The sequence below is a fragment of the Triturus cristatus genome, chromosome 7, assembly GCF_964204655.1.
Source record: "Triturus cristatus chromosome 7, aTriCri1.1, whole genome shotgun sequence".
NCBI lineage: Eukaryota > Metazoa > Chordata > Amphibia > Caudata > Salamandridae > Triturus > Triturus cristatus.
In genome coordinates this window covers 271,154,302-271,168,317 of record NC_140590.1, presented here as the reverse complement: position 1 = coordinate 271,168,317, position 14,016 = coordinate 271,154,302, and the positions used below count along the sequence as shown (strand labels likewise).

Below are 14,016 nucleotides of genomic sequence, written 5' to 3'. Positions count from 1 at the left end.
AGTGGCGTGGCGTAGAGTAGAGTGACGTGGAGTGGTAGCACACTCATTACAGACAATACATCTTCAATTGAAATCACCATTACATTTGCAGACATACAGTTTCACTGACAAAAGTATACAGCGCACAAACAATGTGTGGAAACTCGTGTATTGATTTTTCATCACCTCGTGTATTCCAGCACAGTTCAGAAATACCACAAAATGTGCTTGGGCTTCATTTACAGACATTTAAATGCCCTGTGCTAGAAAAAAAATAACCTCGTACAGCCTTCCTAGAGCACTAACACCCCCTCCCCCTCTCTGGAGCCAGCAAGATCGTCACATAAATGCTATCACTCTATAGTCAGAGAAAGAGAAGTAAACACCAAATTCCCCGAAAGAGTCTGACATTTGACCTTTGTCTTTGAATGCACAGCAAATGTGACAAGAGTCAAAAGCCTGTTTTCAGAAATCGAGCACTAGTGGACCAATACAATAAATAGGGTTTGGGCAAAGGAAGGGACGAACTCGACTGGGCAGCTTCAAAGAGGATGTGGTCCGCCGGCTAGATTGCCGACTTTGGTGCTGGAAACCAAGGTTCGAGCCTCGGGGTTGCGTCCACATCCAGTGATTCTGGGCAAATCACATAAACTCCCCGTGCCTGAATGTGTCCTTGTGTAACGTAACCGGTGCTCATGTAAAGCGTCCCAATACCTTCGGGTCGAGTTTGCGCTATATAACTCTGCTTCCCGCACGACTGTCAATTCAGAAGTTTATGCTGAGATTTCAATTGCACAGAATCTGCAAAACACTATAGTCTAGCGAAAATAGTTCCAAACCTAATTTTCATATACCGAAAAACGAGCCAGCAAACATTTGAAAAGGTCAACAGGGTCACTAGGCCAAAACAGTCTGGTAAAGCCGCCCCTGCATAACAAATCGACAGGCATGGGTGCCAGCTTCTGAGCAACTACTGGGTCTGTCAACAGAGAAAAGCATACACAAGTCAGCCAGCATCAAAGTTGCATTCAAATAGGTGAGCAAATAATAGAGTTGGCACAAATATATTTGCCAGTAATTACTCACAGTGATCTCTGCAAATAGAAAATCTTAGGCTGCCAGAGACAATAACTGCAGACACCAGGAATCACCAACATGGAGAGCTGTGAGAATAAAATATCCGAGGCCGATACAGAAATGTGGACCCACTAGGAATCACAGCGCCAAGAGGCGGAAGCATTGCCATCGTGAATTGTACAAAAATTACCCAACAACTACAACCGTCACAGAAGGCAGCGACAACCCCAGATGTTAGTTACACAGAGGCGTTAAAGCACAAGGTATTGGAACGTAAAGTTGAATGCAAATACCAAGTATCAAAATGATACATACAAAGGATGCAAGAACCGGGAATCAGAAGGTCTTTCAAATACAAGATTTGAGACAGTCGCAGATGTGACTGTTTGCAGCACCAGCAAATGGCATTCAGAGCTTTATGAGCAGCCAACATAACACAAACCAAAGAGGTGAGCAAGATCGGAGACCAGTACATCACCAACAGCAATGTCTGTGCGTTGCTGCCAACCGTTTTCCTCCCCCCCCCCCCCGCCACCCCCCCCCCCCCGTTTTTATATTGCGCGAACTTGACCCGAAGGTATCAGAGCACCAATTTGGTTACACAGGCACAAATTCATTTTTGTTAGGCACGGGGAGATTAAGTGATTTGACCAGATTCACAAGATGTGGAGCATCATTGCAGAAACTTGAACCCTGTTCCTAAGATGAGATCCACTGCCCTAGCCGTTAGGCCACATGCGTGTGTGGTCAGGGTTTTACAAGCGTTATTGCAGTGGAAGCTGAGTTGGCCTCATCAAACGAAAAATACATTCCACCGCCCCCCCCCCTGTAGTAAAGCCAGCAAGGGCATGCACCCACCCAACATACCCGATCCTGTAGATGTAGAGGGTCCCCTAGAACGAGAGACTTCAGGCCCTGGAGTAAACGCCGCACCGCAGACCTGCCCTCGCACGCACCTCCCTGCTCACGTCTGCAAGAGCGAGAGCGGCAAGAAAGGCCGGCCCCCGGTCTCTCTAAACAGGTCTGGCGTGTTTGCGTTAGCAGTCAGCGACGCCTCAGCCTCCGCGGGGCTCTCAGGGATCAGGAAGCAGGTAAAAGGGGACGAGGCGGGGCCGCAGGGCGGGGAGTCACCTCTGGAGATCTGGCAGCAGAAATACTACAAGTACCTGGCGTATGTTTGCTGAGGCCTCAGTGTTGATAAGTACCGCATCTCATGCCAAGTGCAATAGTGGCGGCAGTGCCAGGGCGCAATGCTAGAGCTTGGGTGCCACAGGGAACCCGCTCTCCCTGCGGCATCGCGTTCACATAGCCACTCGAGAAACAAGCATTGGCAAAGCCTATACAAGAGTTATTGGCTTTGGCACTGTGTTTTTTGCCATGTTGTACACAAGCGTGGGTGCAGATCAGCATGACTAAAAGTTTGTGGCGTGGAGTGTCCTAGAGTGGAGTGGTTTGAGTAGTGTCGAAGACTGGATTTGATGTACTAGAGTGTCCTAGTGGGGAGTAGAGTGTTGTAGAGGGGGCAGAGTTCAGTGGCAGAAGGTCGTAGAGTGCACTGTTAGAGTGGAGTGGATTGAAGTAGTGGGGTGGATCGATTGGAGTGAATTGGATTGGGGTAGAGTGGGTTGGAGTGAGTGGGGTGGATTGGAAAGGGTGGACTGGATGGGGTGGACTGAAATGGGGTGATTGAGATGAGATGGACTGGAATTGAGTGGGGCGTATCATTTTGGATTGGAGTGGGGCGTATCGTTCTGGATTGGAGTACGATGGATTGGAGTGGGCAGATTGTTTTGGACTAGAGTAGATTGGAGTTGGGCAGATTGAAGTGAAGAAGATTGGATGAAACTGGAGTGGCATGGGTTGTGAGGGTTGGAGTGTGGTAGATTGATTGGATTAGGGTGAGGTGGATTGGATTGGTCTGGGGTGCACTGGATTGAGTGGGGCAGATTTAATTGAGTGGGATGGATTGGGCTGTACTGCACGATTGTGTGCTAAAGCATCATTTCAGAAAGTACACATAATAAACAAAGTTGCTTTGCAATAAAATAATCCCCATCTTTTGAGAACAGCGCCCACAAGCAAAAACAGAAGAACACGAGTACAGAGAGAGCAAAGAAGAATTGGCAAATACAAGAAAGTTAACAATAGAAAATAAACCTTTGCAATTTTGTTTGTCTTGCTGGGCACGTTTTTGCAAGACACGCCTTATGTTTGCAGGGCACTAAGAGTTAAACAGAACAAAATAGTACCTCAAACAGGTCAGGAGCAGCAGACGAGCACTGATTGAGATGAATCAATCAGTGCTTAGTCCGAACAGAAACGATGTTAGGCACGCCTTGACAAATTACAAGGCTGTACAGAAGAGTGCCTCACAACCCAACAAATGGTAAGGAACGGGTGGGCTCCAAGCCCTTTTCGGATACAAGAGTGTCTCACATGCGCTAGTACATGATCTTGCAGGCTTGACCCTAAAAATGCTATTTCATTCCTCGTTCTTTCTCGCTGCTATTATTTAATGCAGAAAGGGCCAACGCAAGGCCAAATTGTTAATTTTGAAGGAAATGTAAAAAGTTCAACAACAGACTGCTATGAAGGAATTTATATGCACAAGATTTAGGGGAAACAGTTGTAAACAGTCGGAAGAAAAACATACATAGGTGTATAATAAATAGAGGGACTTTGGATCAGATATCTTGTTTTGGCCTGCTCAACTGTCAGTAACATTTTGCTTCCACCCACCACTGCAAAAAGCAACCCCACTTCAGCCATGAGCTCCATTTCACTGTGAGGGAAGGCATTTACCTACTCACATTTTGCATGCCCACAAAAGGAAAAATGCATTTTAGTGCCAGGGCTCAAAAGAGGCCAAAACTTTAACTTGCCAATGCTTTTTAGGCTTTGCCTAGACAGCGCATGAGTGGTGTCTGCAAGACTGATTTACATACAGTTGGCTTACAGCCTGCCCACAGGTTACCATTTGTTAGTTTCAGTGTCGCTCTCATTTGCTTCGTTCCCATTTGTCACAACATGCGGGCATCAGGTCCTTTTCTTGTGTTTGGCTTTTCCCTGGAGCATGGCCCAAGTACTTGTGTCCATCCACTGCTCCTGTTTTTAAAGCTACATTTTTCTTTGTGTTCAAGCATTCAATATGAGTGCTTGTTTTTTAGTCCGTCTCCCATACCGCCATCCATGCAGCTTCTATTCGGTCACGTCCCCCTTTCATGTTGCTTCTTTCCTACCCATCCCCCCTGTACTCTGCTCCACTGCACTCTACGTCACTCTGCACTTCTCTACACCACTTTATGCCACTGCACTATTCCACTACACTCTGTGTCACTATACTCTACTCTTCACCACTGTACTCTACTCTAGGCCAATCTATGTCAAACTAATCTACTCTATGTTACTGTACTCTACTCTGCACCACTGATCCCTACTTTGCATTACTCTACACTTACTTTAATATACCTAGTGCTTTACACACCACTACACTCTACTCTGCACCATTCTATTCTAAGCCACTTCACTCACTGCCACTCTGCTCTAAGCCACTCCACACTATTTACTATACGCCACCTCACTATGCCTTTCTAGTCTACTCCACTCCACGCCAAGCCACTGTACGTCACTGCACTCTACGCCAGTCCACTCTACTCCACTTCACTCTACGTCACTCCACTCTATGCCAGCCCGCTCCACTCCACGATGCTGTACAACATGGCTAAAAGACATTGTCAAAGTCACTAGCTCTCGCGTAGGCAAAACCTATTGGCTCTGCCGCCACTGATGGTCTTTCCATCCTTTCTCTTTTATTTTTAATTATCCTTGTATGTTATGTTTAAACTAGGCCTTCAGATTTCAGAAACTTAAATCCAAAAATACCTTTTTTGATACAATAAGAATCATATTTTCTAGTAATATGCAGTAAAACATGTTTCTATACCCGTTACTTAGAAACACACATATTGTTCCATTAAAATTATATGCAATAGTTGATACTGCAAGCAAATACATGTGGCGCATGTTTCTGTATTTTTATTAATTTGTGGGATGCTTGCAGAGAGAGATATTAATGCCAATCCGAGAGATTAATGCCAATCCAGTTCCATATCTTTAATGCAGGAAGGCTGGAGTATTCCCATTCCCTCCTGCTCCAGCCCTTACGGCACCATTCTCTGTATTGTCAGTCTTTGCAATAAACCTTTAAAGGAGGTTAGATAGGGTATTGCTATTTCACCATCTATGCCTTATTTAAGCATTGTCCAGAATAGTCATTCCTTGCTCCTTCCCCTTACTCCAGCATACAGGATACTGAAACTTGGTACTCTTTCTACTAACTACAGTCATACTGAAATTAATTAGCATTCTTTGACTCATTTTTCCCTGCAGGCATTCTCGAGTGATGCCCGTGTCAGACCCTATATCCTCCCTTCAGACACTCTGGATTATGGATATCTCTTACAACAGCCCTCCTGGACCTTTGCAAGTCATTTGTTTCACTACAGGGCATTCCTAGCTCAATCGTCTTACTCCATTCATGCTGAAGTATTGCATTCCTTGTACCTGCCCCTTACTGCAGCATGCAGTAGAAGATCTAATACCTGAACAAGGCACTTAATGCATTCATGCTGGAGTATTGCCATTCCATATTCCTCTGCTTACAGTATTCAAGCTCGAGCAGGGTCGTTCCTTGCAACCCATACCCCTTAACTATGTCATGTTGTACTAAAGTGGTTAGCGTTCTCCATCCTCTTAATGCAGGCATGTTTGAATGCCACTGTTCTCTGCTCAGTACTTTCCATGTCATCTTGTACTTATTGTGGACATTACCATTCCTTGCTGAGACATGCTTGAGTACTGACAGGACTTTATAAACTCCCTTACTGCATTCATACCATGGAAATGTCATCCATGTGCCATCTATTTGCATGCGTGCTACAGTACAAGTATTCCTGCCTGCTCACCCTTACTACGGGTGGCTTTCCATGCAGAAGAAGCAGCAGAGTTCATGCGGGTGGCAGTAGTCGAGTTAAGATGGATAAAGGTAGTGTAAAGGCTCACATCCTATTAAACCGTAAACCATTCCATATTACTATCTCGCTTGGAGAAATAGTAATGAAGTGCGGCTCCTTGGTGGTACCTACCACCAAGCCTACTGTATCATCATATTATTCTTCACTGTCTTAGCCTATAACGTGCAGTGTTCCTTAGGAATCCTCCCAGGTTTCGCTGTTAACTAATATTTATACTCAGTCTTGAGTTTAAATCATTCTTAATTTAAATATGTTTTATGAAGTAAGCAGAGGACACTTCTCAAGATGAAACTCCAGGGCTCAAATGTGATTTTTCATGATACCCTTGCAGGGCCATCTCAATCACATTGATTACTAAATGCCAAAAACATCACCAAAGCAGAACGGAGGTGAATCCTCTTCAAACTTAACCCTCAATTTGACTTGTTATTTTGGGGAGGCATGTGCTAGACCGCGTAAAACATGTGTTTACCCATCCCCTCTACTGTGGTTTAAGCTTTCATGTAGTACCGATTGAGAAGCAGTACGCATTACTACTCATCAGCGATATCTTAAGCTCTATTAAGGGTGCGAACATCATCCCCACATTAGATTTGCTTCTTATTTAAAAAAGGAAACACAAAAGATTGCTTTCAGGACTTCATTTGGGCAGTACAAGCAGGGTGTTATGCCCTTCGGATATTGCAAGACCCCTGCTGTGTTGCAGATTCCTCAACTAAGTGTTTGGTGAAATACTCAGTTTTTACCTCAACAATATTCGTCCGCACACGTCAAGGAACATATAAGAGAGATCTTAGGATGTCTCAGACAGGTCCATTTATCTGCGATACTCGAAAACGTGACCGGAGGCTAGGTTTATACTTTCTTCCTCCCCATTTATTTCCAACAGGAGGCATTAAACAAAACTCAAACTATGTTGCCCATTAACCCTTGAGAAAATGCAGTAGTTCAAGGTCTAGAATCACCCGTGGGGTAAACTGCATCAGTCCTTGTAGTATGACGAGATGGAGACCATCGGTCTCTGTATATATTGGGGTGACAATATGCCCAAAGCATCTCGCTGCTGGCTCCTGTAGAAAGTGCAGTTGAGTTGGAGTTATGCTAGATCATGCCAAGAAAGCCTCCTTGAGCCTGTCAAAGCTGTCTGCGGCATCGGCTTGCTCTCATTTTTGTTTAGCTTTCGCCTTGGCAATAGTCTGTACCCGTGACCTCTTAGGGTTCAAAGGTTTCCCGGAGGAACCCAGAGCTGCACCCCAGTAGAATTGTTCAGGGTGGCAAGCTGCTAATAGTAGTTGCTTCCCAAGAGCTAATAGGGTTTCGTTTACTGCCCTCCTTACCCAGGTATCTACTAAAAAAACCTTGCTCTCATGAAGTGGCATCTTCCACATCTTCCTCTGGGAATATTGAGTCAATGCTTCTCTGTACGTTGAGCAGACAAGGATCCCTTCTTTAAAGGACTTCGGTAAAATAACTCTGTGTTCTCATGTTTGGCTGGTGTAGTCACAGTCACCCCACATAACTGAAACAGGGCTCCCACTGCCTGTGCCATATTCTTAATCTATGTTATAAGTACCTAGAACCAGAGGCATTTGGAGTATAGACATGGTGGTCAGATGAGGTGCCGTCTTTTTTCCTTGAAGAACACTTTATAGTGTCAGATTCAATGGCAATAGATGCATAGCGACTGCCAGCTTTAAAAAAATAGTCTTCGCTGGCTGCACGTGGGACCCGCATGCACCACACCTGGTAAGGTGACCACATGCACTATATGACTGCCAAGATAGGCCACTCTGGGTCGCCTGTAACAAAGCCCCGGCGGCCGCCAGCTGAAAGAAGCTGGCTAGCACAAGCAACATGATGCTGGTAAAATAGTTACAAAGCTAAATATGAACAAGATACAACGTTATCCAAGAGACACTGGAGTAAACATTCTTGCAGCCCCCCATCAGTCTTATCCACTGCATACTTGCCAAGATTAAAGAAATGCATTAGGACTATGGATTTTGAATGTCTTGAATTCTTCCACAAGACCATGGCAACAAAAAGAGGAAGAAATGTATTTCAACAATCCTTAAAAGTCATGTCGGGAACTACATGTAGCCTTGACTATGTACCACAATCTCTCTGCCTCAGATCATCACATGGTTAAATATATTTTGGAATTTGATTTATGGTCCTTTTGGTAGCACTCCTTAATGGAGTATACAGTACAATACAAGCCCTCTTGTGTAGAGAATGCTCAAAATAAATTCACAAACATCAGTCATTCTGGCTTCCTATTTCGCTTTCCCATTGCTTCCAGTCTTAAACCGCAACTGCTAGAGATTTTAGTGTGCATTCACCAGTCTGATAGATTCAAGAAGATCATGGTAATGGTTAAGACATTTTCGACAATGGGATATTTTTGCCTTCTCTTAAAGATGCCCACAGCCAGAAATGTCAAGACACTTCAGCTCTAATATACTCCGACTACTCTCGTATCTGACCAAGGTTAACAATCCACACCTTGATTTTGCAACCTGCAAGACTAGAGAGCATGTCCTATGCTCTTTTGTTCTTAGAAAACTGATTAAACAGAATGCGTAAATCAGATCGTGTATCAAAATGTATGTTGTTTTCACAGAACAATAGGATCAACTTTCAAAATATGGCTATATTAATTCTCAAGAACACCAAGGTTACATCATTTTTCTGCATAATTGGGATCACCACCTAAGTGTTTGGTGGTGACCCCCCTTCTACCATTTGCTCCCAGGCGCAACAGAACTTATGAGGGCTATTCAAGCATAACAAGAAGATTGCAGGGTTCACTTGCCAGGCTAAAGTCTATGAAAGAGATGCTCACGGTAATTACCTACTGGCACCGTTGTTTTCAGTAAGGGATTGTCTCTGGTTGTTTTAACATTTTTGTCCACCCACTTATCCTCCATAGCTGTTCAATTATAGCTTAAACACATTCAGTATACCATGCTTCTAAACTCAAACCATTTGCAGAGGACCTTTAACATCATAGCTCCCTATTTTGAAGAACTGACAGCTGGAATATAAGGTGGCTAAAATGTGTGACTCACATTTGCTGCAGAGGCACTAACTTGTTATTTATCGCACTGAAACAAAGAGCCTTTCAGTGAACCTTTCTGGGGGGGGGGGGGGGGGGGGGGTCTGCTGCCTTTGTTCATGCTAGGTTTTGGGTTCGAGTGCTGCTGTTCTCTGCAAGCTGGAGTACTGACAGGACTTTCAAAACTCCCCTTCTGTATTCATGCCACAGAAACATCATCCACGTGCCATCTCTTTACTGCATGCGTGCTACAGTACAAGTATTCCTCCCTGCTCTTTCTTACTACAGGTGGCTTTCCATGCACGGAAGCGGCAGAGTTCCTGCTGCTGGCCGTAGTCGAGTAACGATGGATAAAGGTAGTGTCGGGCCCTCATCCTAGTAAAACCGTAAACAACTCCATATTACTATCTCGCTTGTAGAACCAGGAATGAAGTGTGCTCCTTGGTGACTTTATTCAGACGTTTTTCCACGGTAGCCAAGTTCTCCTGAAGGGCATATACTGCAATCTCACGGTTGCTGTGCCCCCAATATACTAAATCTCTGCACCTGACAGTGTCATTAGCTTCTTTCCATGTCCAAAACCGTAGATCCCAAGCTGGTGCTGCCATTCTCCACTCTCTGCATTTGAGGTAGGGGTTGAACCTCTGTAGGAACAGTGTCTAGGGCCACATGGCGAATAAGGCTATTGGCAGACACATCTGAAGCAGATGTGGGACAGCTCAAACGTCTACGACAGAGGCATTGTTTGTATAGCCTAAACTGAGATTGCATGCTTTAAATTAAATACACAAAAGACTTGGCAGTTTGGGTGGAACTGCTCCTTTTGGAAGAGACTAAAAAAGCTGATTTGTATATGGCTAGGAGGTGGCATGGAGGGGAATGGAACAATGGGTTGGAACGCTACCGCAAGCAATTGTCAGTGGTTAGATTATTTTCAAGTATTTCTCCCAACAACTTTTGTGTGTGTGATCTAACGCCTTAGGTGGCTACGGGTAATCCCATAAGTGGGTCCTGTGCTCCCTGTGCCACAGCAACCAAGCTGCACCAGATTGAAGAGGCCCAGACAGGCCGATACTGGTCTTTGATTGTTTGTGTTATGGTTCACAGGAATATGGTACGTTAGTCCGCATGTGTTTACAATGCATGCCATTACAACGCGGTTGTTACAACAACCGCGTTGTTACATTGCATACCTTTACAACGCAAGTCGGAACACCGACTTGCTGTAGGGGGCGCTGGATGTTGGAATAGTATAATTTACTATTCAAACTCCAGTCTGTGCAACAGTAGGGAAGGTGTTGGATTTTAAATCCAACACCTTCTGCCCCCTAACGCAAGTCGTTGTTCCGACTTGCGTTGAAACGGTATGCGATGTAACGACCGTGTTGGAATGGCATGCGTTGTCTCGCATGAGTGGTAAATGCTCTTAACAGTTCAAAGAGGACCTGGCTAGGCAGTTGGGGCTGGACTGTTCCTTACAGAGCAGGTTCAAGGCTTATTTGCATATGGTTGGGTTTATTCTGGGGTAGCAAAGTGGGCAGACAAACCAATGGGCTTGGAGGTGTTACTGAGTAATTTCCAGTGGCTGAGATGAATTCAAGCATTCCATCCATCACTTATGTATTCCTCTATGTCTCGCCAGGCCACCATCTACATAGTGGCTTGCCTTCCTGCCTTAAATTGCAATCTGAGCTTGAGAGATTGCAGTGAGCATCTGCTGAGCACTCCTGTACTTTAATTTTCTTGACACTGACCATTGTTTGGCTACAACAGGGGTTGAAGGGCATTTAAAACAAAAAAAAAATTATGGAAACTGTTATCCTGAGTGTAATGGGAGAGGGGTTAGAAAGTGAGGGGGGCAGAGTCAAGAGACGTGGCTTAACAAACAATACTCTTAACTATTTTGTTCACCTTTCATCTTCAGGGAACTGCATATAAAGTATAACATACAAAACTTCAATGAAAAATTAATGCAAGATAAACTAGTCGATCGGAAATGCATACTTTTACATTATGAAAGGCGTAATGGGTTGTGACTGCAGATGTCTGTGTGTGTGAAACTAGAGTATCATAACTGAATCCTGGTTGGTGTTGTATAAGGGATATGTATTTACAGAGCTACGAGGTCCAAGCCTGCAACATAAGGCACCGTGAATAAGTTAGTCTTATAATTTAATACAATTTTAAATTGACACAAAATGTGCAAAAATATACTTTTTTGTAATACAGACTATACCTAGTGCAAATCTTTTTTATAGTCTTACAATGAAAAGATGAACTCCAGAACTTAGCTAGTAAAACCTTCATGCTGCCTCTCAAAAAGATTAGATCTTTGATGTAGTAGACTAGTATTACAGGTCTTGCTGCTCAGTCAGAGTGGAATGTTGGTGCGTGGTTAGAATGGAGTGTTGGAATGCCCGAGTGTGAGGATCAGTCGAGGACGGGCTTGAGCAGCAAGTGGGCTGCTCCTGGTGGCCCCCCCCCCTTGATAATTATCTTCTGATTAATAAAGCATTCGTCATATGCTACACCTCGTCGACTTCATTTATTTCATCCTATTACAATCTTGATCAACATCAAGATTTAAATGGCTTAGTTAAACAATATATTGCCTCCCAAGCACCTTTGAGATCTGCTGATTAACAAGGGCACACATTTAAAATGTCTTTCAGGTGGCAGGCACCCTGGCAAGAAGGTTTGTTTCTTCTTTAGCTCTCTCTCTCTCTCCCCCCTGGCTTTACAGTGCAGGATATCACAACAGTTCCCTTATAGCAGGAGGCACCTCACAATCGTCATTCACCGTTCAGGAACTTTTTTTTGTACAAAAAGTGGAACTGTATCTGTAAAATTATAAAGCTTTGGAACGTTGTTCCCTACCGCCTACTTCATCATCTGGGCTCCAATTACCTTTCCAGAAGAAAAGAAGAAATTACTGGCAAAGATTTTGTACAAAGTGAAGGACTATGGGTCATCTATTTCCATACATCTCGGTTCTCTAACCGGATCTGCCTGAAAACACCCTTTAAGTGTCTCATAAACATGGAAATAACCAGATTTCGGTTCAGCTCTTTATAAACTACTGAATAGTTATACTGTGCCCTTAGGAAGAAAACTGTCAGTTTATATTAAAATTACAGCATAATGAATGTAAAAAGTGTATATGGGGAGGCAATAGGCATCTTTACTTTATGTTGATCCCTTTTATCTATTCATACACCATGTTTGAGAGATCAGGTATTAAAAGCAGCTAAATGCCCACATATGTATCCTTGTGCTTTTAAATTGTCACTGACCTCCTCAGCAACTTGAAGCAACCCATTACGTGCAGTTGTTTGGTATTTTATTTAACTAAAAGACACCGTAACTCTTCACACATTTACTGATGTGCTTAATCTGTGTCGCACATTTAAATCTTATGCGCGACACCGTTTTTGTTCTTGAATTAGGTGGGCACTACTGCAAATTCTTTGCCAGTTTAGTACTGAAGATAAGTGTATGCAAAATATGCTATCACAGAATACATAATTGAGGACTTGCCCCAGATCAGACAAGCAGACAAGTGAACGGGAATGTCTGAATACTTACAAGCGGTGGTGGTGCCTTGCTGGGTAATCCACGGTAACAGAAGTCCAGTGATGCCTTCAAACGCTCTCTGGCACCGAAGAGCGCGATATGGGATGCCTTGGGGTGTGCAATGTACACTATGGCCAGCCACACTATGAAAAAAATCTGTTCCCTCCCATGTCCCTTTTCTGTGAACTCTATTTAATTGCCTTTTCCAACGAAGCCCTGTCCTTATCTGTCCTCGTAATTCCAGTCTTAACCAACCTCCCCGTCCTATATGCAAATACCCACTCCCATATTAACTCAATAACCAGGAACCTACATTCCCGATTCAGTCAATATCTGTTAATTCTTAACTACCAGTTATCACCCAGGCTTTTTTTCACTCCCTTTCGTGACAGAAATAGCACTCGCTAGTTATTATTACACAGTTCTTGTATATTTCTCTCGGTCTACTATTACCATCTCTACCCTTACCCTCTTGCCACCCAGCTATTAACCCCCGCCATTATGTTCTGTTAACGCCCCCGTCTCCCATGACCGTTTCCTTGCAGCTAACGTATCTCCAGATGTTTACTGCCACTCTCCTGAGTCAACAACCCTCCCTATTTTACACCTTTCTTGCTAATAATCTACCACCAATAAATCCCTCTTTCCTCTCGTCTCTCCTTATCCCTCTTGCCCCCCGCTGGCACTTCGAACTTCTCTTTCCCCTTACATATTCTTTATTAATGCCTCGCCTGTTCGTAAATTCCACCTTTCAGTGCTAACGCCCTTAATTTGGTCCTCCTCTTCTTTAACTGGGGATAACCGTTCTCGTTACTTATCAATGCCCTGTTTGGTCCTCTCCCTGCTGAGTGTTAACGTCCCTTCAGTCTTGTGGCCCCACCCTGCCCCTCCCTAAAGCCTACTTAGATGTTCCCGCTTCTGTGTCTCGGCGCGTGCTCAAAACCCCCGTAGCGCCGCCCGTTCCAGCCAGTGAGGTCACAATGCTCCTGCCACGCGCTGTCGTGCTGCCACAGAGACGTCACAGGACCGAAAAGCCCGTCTGGAGGTAAACGAAGGACTACAGGACAGAATGGCTCGTCTGAAGGTAAACGAAGGACTAAACTGTGACAAAATATCGTAAGTGAAAACGAAACGGAAGAAGGACAACAGCCCAACTTAAGCTGCAGAGAAACGTTTCGGCCATATTGGAAATTAAATCTAAAATGAAATTGAATCCACACTTCACAGCAATAACCACAAAAGTGAAAAAAATAAGTGTCCTAAAAAACACAAAAAACTATTTTTTAAACATATTTA

At 44.1% G+C, this 14,016-nt stretch overlaps 1 protein-coding gene across 8 annotated transcripts in view; it reads right to left on the bottom strand.

The window, feature by feature from the left end:
• LOC146809390 (carnitine O-palmitoyltransferase 1, liver isoform-like) overlaps window positions 1-13,779 on the bottom strand; it is a 406,858-nt gene extending 393,079 nt beyond the window's left edge. The window contains exon 1 of one of the 8 annotated variants that reach the window (XM_085616202.1): window positions 12,733-13,779. The gene's annotated coding sequence lies outside the window, so the exon portion shown is untranslated. Of the gene's footprint in view, window positions 1-1,923; window positions 2,123-12,732 lie in introns of those variants that run through there. The other 7 variants (XM_085616204.1, XM_085616209.1, XM_085616208.1 and 4 more) reach the window with 7 other exon arrangements.
• Between the last annotated feature and the right edge of the window lie 237 nt (window positions 13,780-14,016).